This window comes from Triticum dicoccoides, chromosome 7B (genome assembly GCF_002162155.2).
Source record: "Triticum dicoccoides isolate Atlit2015 ecotype Zavitan chromosome 7B, WEW_v2.0, whole genome shotgun sequence".
Taxonomy (NCBI): Eukaryota; Viridiplantae; Streptophyta; class Magnoliopsida; order Poales; family Poaceae; genus Triticum; species Triticum dicoccoides.
Genome location: NC_041393.1, coordinates 269,393,596 through 269,400,868, shown reverse-complemented (window position 1 = coordinate 269,400,868; position 7,273 = coordinate 269,393,596).

The window sequence follows — 7,273 nt, the reverse complement described above, 5'->3', positions numbered from 1 at the left end:
CCCATGCCCGAACGAACAACAAACTTCCTAAGAATATCATCTCCAAAAATGTTGTGTTGTTCTCCAAATTTTCTGAATTTTAAATTTTTTGTTTATGCAAAGGTCAAGTATGTTAGTTGCAACACAAAATATTGTAATTCTTTGGCTTTGTGGGTTTTTGGAGCTCCCTGTAAATACTAGAGTTTTCCCCCTATGTTTTGGGGTGAATCAAACGATATTTTTATGGGAAGAACGAAAAAAGGTTCACCTAGAATAGTGTTAACTCTCGAAATTTAGATTTAATAAATTGGAGAGTTCGACAAAAATGAGAAAATAAAAAAGTGACACATATGTTTGTACAGAAAAAACCTCATGGATTTTTCTGTCTTTGGAAAATGGGTTTTCCTCATTTCTAAAATAACCTAGAAGTTCAAGTTTAAAAAAAATGATCATTTCAAAAATTATAAAAAACATGGTTTTCTTCGTTTCTAGAAATACCTAGACTTTTAAATTTAAAAGACAAAGTAGTCCAATGTTTATTACAAACACCAAGAAGGTTAAATGAAAAAAACAAAGCATCTCAACACAAATTTATATAGAAGGTATTTTATCAATTAAAATACCCTAGAAGTTCAAATATAAAAAACGGAGCAGTTCGATGGTTATACAAAATTCTGATTTTCCTCTTTATTATAGAATGAAAACAAGAAGTTCAATTTTTTTAAATAGAGGAGTAAAAAATTCATACAAAAGGATTTTCATCATGTCTAATAAAAAAACTCTAGAAGTTCATACTTAAATAACGGGCTCGTTCAATATTTATTAGACAACTAGAATTTTTCCGTTACTACAAGGAAATAAACCAAGAAGTCCAAATTACGAAAATAGAGAAGTTTGATATTTATCAAAAAAACACAAATTTTCCTTGTTAGTAAATAGAAAATATGAAGAAGTTCAAATTTAAAAAAAGAGTAGTTCGATGTATACGGAAAACTCAACTTCTTCTGTTTATAGGAAAAATAAATGTATGAATTTTAATTTTATTTAAATGTTTGATGCTTACTTAAAAACATATTTTTTTCGGGAAAAAAGACTAAGAATTTCAAATTAAAATATCATAGAAGTCCGAAATATATAGAAAACTCAGATTTTTCTCATTACTAAAGAATAAAATGGAGAAGTTCAAATTAAAGTAAAGGAACAAATAAAAAGTTTAAAAAGATCTTTCCTCCTTTTTCTTAACACTAGAAGTTCAAGCTAAAACAACAACGTGGTTCGATGGTTATTTAAAAAAATATAGGATTTTACCTTCTTTTCAAAAACTCATATATATGTTGTTATTAAAAAATCAACCATGAAGTTCAAATTGAGAAAACATTGAAATCCGATGTTTGTTTGAAAAATCGAAAACAAATCTTTACTAAAAAATGTGAAGTTCAAATAAAAAAACACAAACGTTCAAAGTGAAAACTACTAGCTATTCAACTACTACATGGAGTGCTTTTCATATACGAAAAAAGAATAAAAATACAAGGTCTAAAAAGACATTTAGCAAGAAGTTCATGTGATGGGCCCCGGAAGTTCAAATATTCTTGTAAAGGAGGTTCACGTACACAGAGAAGTTCGAAGTATAGAAAAAACTCAGATTTGTTAAAGAAGTTCAAGTGCTCTGTTAAGAAATGTTCAAAAATTCTTGCGAAAGAGGTTCACCTTGTATTTCCATGTTCGATTTTTTCTGTATAAAAATCGAATACAATTCTTTACTCAAAAATATAAAAAGGGAAGTTCATATTGAAATAACAGAGAAGTTCGGAGTTTATTAAAACCTAGGATTTACCTGTTCAAAAAATTAAAAACACAACACCATTTTTTGCACTTCTAAAAACAACTCATAAACGGAAAAACAATGTTGCTAGAAGTTCAAGTGCTCGACAAGGAAAAGTTCAAAAACTTCTTGTGAGAGAGGTTCACCGTGTATTTAGATGTCCAAAATACATAAAAACTATGTTATGTTTGTGTTTTAAAATATTTTTCTCAAACCTGAGAAAAGTTCAAAGTGATAACAACCAGAAGTTCACGTACTACATGGTGAGTATTTCATATAAGAAAAATACAATAAAGGGAAACAGAGTGAAGTTCGAACAGACATGCCCTAGAAGTTCAACTACTTCACGTAGTGCAAAAAATAGTACGTCAAAAAACAACATGTCAAAAATTAGAGTGAAGTTCAAATAGACATGCCCGAGAAGTTCAACTACTTCACGCAATGCATTTCCATTCACGATGAAGGCAGAAATCATGATATCGTCATTTTCTAATTTACTTCAAAATGGCAGGAATATCATTTGTTTAAGTTCAAGTCCTCGGTCCAAAAAAGTTAAAAATATATTGTGAGAGAGGTTTGTACAAAAAGAATATCATTGGTGTATCACTTGCTTAATTCCGGTGAGTGAATGAAGAGCTACAAGCAAAAAAGAGCACGTGAAAAACATAGTGAAGTTCAAGCAGAACTGCCACAAAAGTTCACGTACTTCACGTGATGCATTTTCGACGAATCTGTTTCACGATAAAGGCAGAATGAGTGATCTCGCCATTTCTGAAATTACTTGAAAATGGTTGAGATTCAGAGAAAACCATTAACATGAAAAAGTTTTGCATTTTTTGAAGCTTTTCAACAGTATATTATTTGCCCCGTTCCGATGAAGTTTGTAGAAATTACGGCAAAAATACGTTTTTAGTCATTTTCAAAATCAACGTAAAACCGTAATGAATTTGGAGAAACAATATATACCAAAAAGTTCCGCATTTGATCAGGCTTTCCAACGCCATATCATTTTCTACATTCGGACGTATGATTAAAAAAATAGATCGAAAATACAAACTTGGTAGAACTTGTAACGTTTTCTAAATTACTCTTAAACCATTCAAAATTAGAAAAAACTTTCAACATGAGAAAAAAAGCGCATTTTCATAAGCTTTCCAACGCCATATTATTTGTCTCAATTGGATTAGGCGTTTAAAAATGATATCGAAAATATGAACTCGGTTGTTCGGTTTGCGAAATTTTACGATTTTCCACATTACTCTTTAACCATAGGGAATTAGAAAAAACTTTCCACGTGTGGATGGAGCGGTTTTACAGCAGCTTTCCAACACTATATTATTTGCCTCATTCCGATTAACGGTTTAGAAATGCGATCGAAAATACGATTCATGTTTTTTTGTATGAAGAAAAAACGGTTTTCAAAACTGCTCTTAAACCACTTAAATTTTGTCAAAATTTTAAGTTGGGTCATGATATTGGTGTCCATAGCTTTCCAACGGTATATCACAAGCCCCATTTGGGCAATGTTGACGGAAGTTCAACCTAGCACTAGGGGAAGTTCAGGTCGAACAACTCGGGCAGTAAAATTGCAAAAAACACAATTTCATCACGACCTGAGAGAAAAATCCGCCAACGAGCGAGATTTCTATTGAAAACCGGTATTTAGTTTCTACAAAATGTTTCTAGATTACACTAACATCATATAGAACACTACTAATCAGAATAATTCGCGGGGGAAACCACGGTTGCAAAGATAGCCCGAAGGTCGGGTTCGTAGAGAGTGAAGTTCAGGCGCGTGTACAAACAAAAATACGTCACAGAAGTTCAATGTGAAAACATCATGAAGTTCAACTACTTTTCTGAATGAATTTCAGATGAAAACTTTTAAAATCGTTGCGAGTATGAAAAAATGATCAACATGAGAAAGTTGCCTGTTTACAGCAGCTTTCCATCGGTATATCACTTGCTCAATTCCGGTGAGTGGATGGACAGCTAGGAGCAGTGGATAGAGATATAAGAGAAAAAAAAGCACGTGGAAAACAGAGTGAAGTTCAAGGTTTCATACCGAGAAGTTCAGGTACTTCACGTGATGCATTTTGGCGAATCTGTTTCGTGATAAAGGCAGAACGAATGATCTCATCGGTTTTGAAATTACTTGAAAACGGCTAGGAATTAGAGAAAACTGTCAACATGAGAAAATTTCGCATTTTTTGTAGCTTTTCAGCGGTATATTATTTGCAGCATTCTGATAAAGTTTGTAGAAAATACGGCGAAAATATGTTTTCTGCCATTTTCGAAACTGACTTAAAACCATAAAGAATTGGGAGAAATAATACATAACAAAAAGTTTTGCATTTGTCCAAGCTTTCCAACGCCATATCATTTGCTGCATTCGGATGCATGGTTAAAAAATTAGCACGAAAATACGAACTAGGTAGGACTTGTACCGTTTTCTAAATTACTTTTAAACCGTTTAAAATTAGAAAAAACTTTCAAAATGAAAGATTGGCGCATTTCGATTAGCTTTCCAATGCCATATCATATGCCTCAATTGGATTAGCCGTTTAGAAATAACATTGAAAATACGAACTCGGCTGTTCGGTTTGTGAAATTTTACGTTTTTTCAATTACTTTTTAACCATAGAGAATTAGAGAAAACTTTCAACATGTGGAAGTAGCGGTTTTGCAGCAGTTTTCCAATGCCATATTATATGCCTCATTCCGATAAACGGTTTAGAAATGCAATCAAAAATACGATTCACGTTTTTTGTGTGAAGGAAAAACGGTTTTCAAAACTGCTCTTAAACCGCTTACATTTTGCCAAAAATTTAAGTTGGGTCATGATACTGGTGTCCATAGCTTTCCAACGGTATATCGCAAGCCCCATTTGGGCAATGTTGGCGGAAGTTCAACCTAGTTCACAGGGAAGTTCAACGTACTACTAGCGGGGAAGGTCAGGTTGTGATTAGAATATTATTCTCATCCTGTGATCAAAATAGTGTTTATATATATATGGTGGACACCCCCAAACAAAGCAATGACGATGAGGCAACGAAGGATAATCCCTTCGAGAAGCAATCTAGGCACTGGCATCATAGGCGCCGCTCTAAGCCCCACCATAGCAAAAATAGTGATCCCGGCACAAGAGATGATATCAATCCGGATGGTGCCGAGTACGAAAACAATCCCGCCCAGCCAGGCTTCGAGCAGGCCGAGCGGGAGGATGGACAAGCTCGCCCTAAGGAACAGTTAACAAATGGTGAACCCGAGGATGATAATTACATGCCCCTCTCTGAAGACGAAGTAAGCCTTGGCGATGAAGAATTCATCGTGCCTGAGGACCCCGTCGAGTAGGAGCGCTCCAAGCATCGGCTAATAGCCACTGCAAAAAGCCTGAAGAAGAAGCAGCAGCAACTTCAAGCTGATCAAGATCTACTAACTGATAGATGGACCAAAACTTACCTAAAGCGCAGGTTGCTACCTCAACTCGAGGAGGAGGCATCAAAACCTACACTACTAGTGCACGATGCGGCTGACCGGCCACGTCGTGGCCGAGACAAAGCGGCGTATCAGCCCGAACACCAACCCGCACCCCATCACCAATCAAACAAAAACACTAAGGCTCGGGGCTACACGCAGGACCTGCGAGACATATTGGAAAACAAAGCAGGCCAGTCAAGATCGATCTACGGATCACCGGGGCGTTCCACAACGCATGATGATGACCGTCACGCCGGATATACTAAAAACAAGTCCGCCCGGGCCGAATACAATAGACCGGACTCATTTGAGCTACGTCATGATGTAGCCCCGCATAGAGGCGCCGCACACCCCCTATGCTTCACGTATGAAGTAATGGATGATGAATTACTGATACGTCTCTATCGTATCTATAATTTTTGATTGTTCCATGCCAATATTATTCATCTTTCATATACTTTTGGCAACTTTTTATACTATTTTTGGGACTAACATATTGATCTAGTGCCCAGTGCCAGTTCCTGTCTGTTGCATGTTTTTTGTTTCGCAGAAACCCAATATCAAACGGATTCCAAATGGGATAAAAATGGACGGAGATTTTTTTTGGAATATTTATGTTTTTTGGGAAGTAAAATCAACGCGAAACAGTGTCCGAGGTGGCCACGAGACAGGGGGCACGCCCTCCCCCCTGGGCGCGACCTGGGCTCTCATGGGCCACCCGTAAAGCGGTTGACGCTCTTCTTTTGGTGCAAGAAAGCTAATTTTTTGAGAAAGATCTGGGCGAAAGATTCACCCCAATCGGAGTTACGGATCTCCGGATATTTAAGAAACGGTGAAGGGGTAGAATCTGAGAACACAGAAACAGAGAGATAAATCCAATCTCGGAGGGGCTCTCGCCCCTCCAAAGCCATGGAAGCCAAGGACCAGAGGGGAAACCCTTCTCCCATCTAGGGAGAATGTCAAGGAAGAAGAAGAAGAAAGGGGGCTCTCTCCCCCTTGCTTCCGATGGCGCCGGAACGCCGCCGGGGAGCCATCATCATGACCACGATCTTCACCAACACCTCCACCATCTGCACCAACATCTCCATCACCTTCCCCCATCTATATCCAGCGGTCCACTCTCCCGCAACCCGTTGTACCCTCTACTTGAACATGGTGCTTTATGCTTCATATTATTTTCCAATGATGTGTTGCCATCCTATGATGTCTGAGTAGATTTTCGTTGTCCTATCGGCGATTGATGAATTGCTATGATTGGTTTGAGTTGGATGTTTTATTATTGGTGCTGTCCTATTGTGCCCTCCGTGTTGTGGAAGCGTGAGGGATACCCGCTGCAGGGTTTGCAATATGTTTATGATTTGCTTATGGTGGGTGGCGTGAGTGACAGAAGCACAAACCCGAGTAAGTAGGTTGTTTGCGTATGGGATAAAAGGGGACTTGATGCTTTAATGCTATGGTCGGGTTTTACCTTAATGAATCATTAGGAGTTGCGGATGTGTAACGCCCGGATAATCTTGCTACAGTAATCCCACGCTAATCATGGCACGTCACCCTGATTACTGTTGCTAACCTCGCAATAATTCGAAACCGTTCAAATTCAAAATTCAAATTGATGAAAACAATAAAAGTTTTAAAAATTTAAAATAAAATTGTTCGGTGGTTGACGAATATTACAAGGGTAATTATTATGCAACAAACTAGTTTTTATTAAATGCCTAAGTGTTTATAGATAAATAAAAAAACATGAAAGAAAATGAATAAAAAGAAAACAGAAAACAATACAAAAAAAAAGGAAAAGAAACCCCCTGGGCTTCGGCCCAGCTGACCACAGGCCAACTGGGCCACCACCAGGCCCGGACGGCCCCCACCCCTCTCCCCTTATCCCCCACGACGGAAACCCTAGCCCACTCCCGATCCCCACTCTCCCCTCACTCCCCCGATCTGGATCGAGATCGGGGCGACCACGCCACCGCCCCGTCGCCGCCGGAC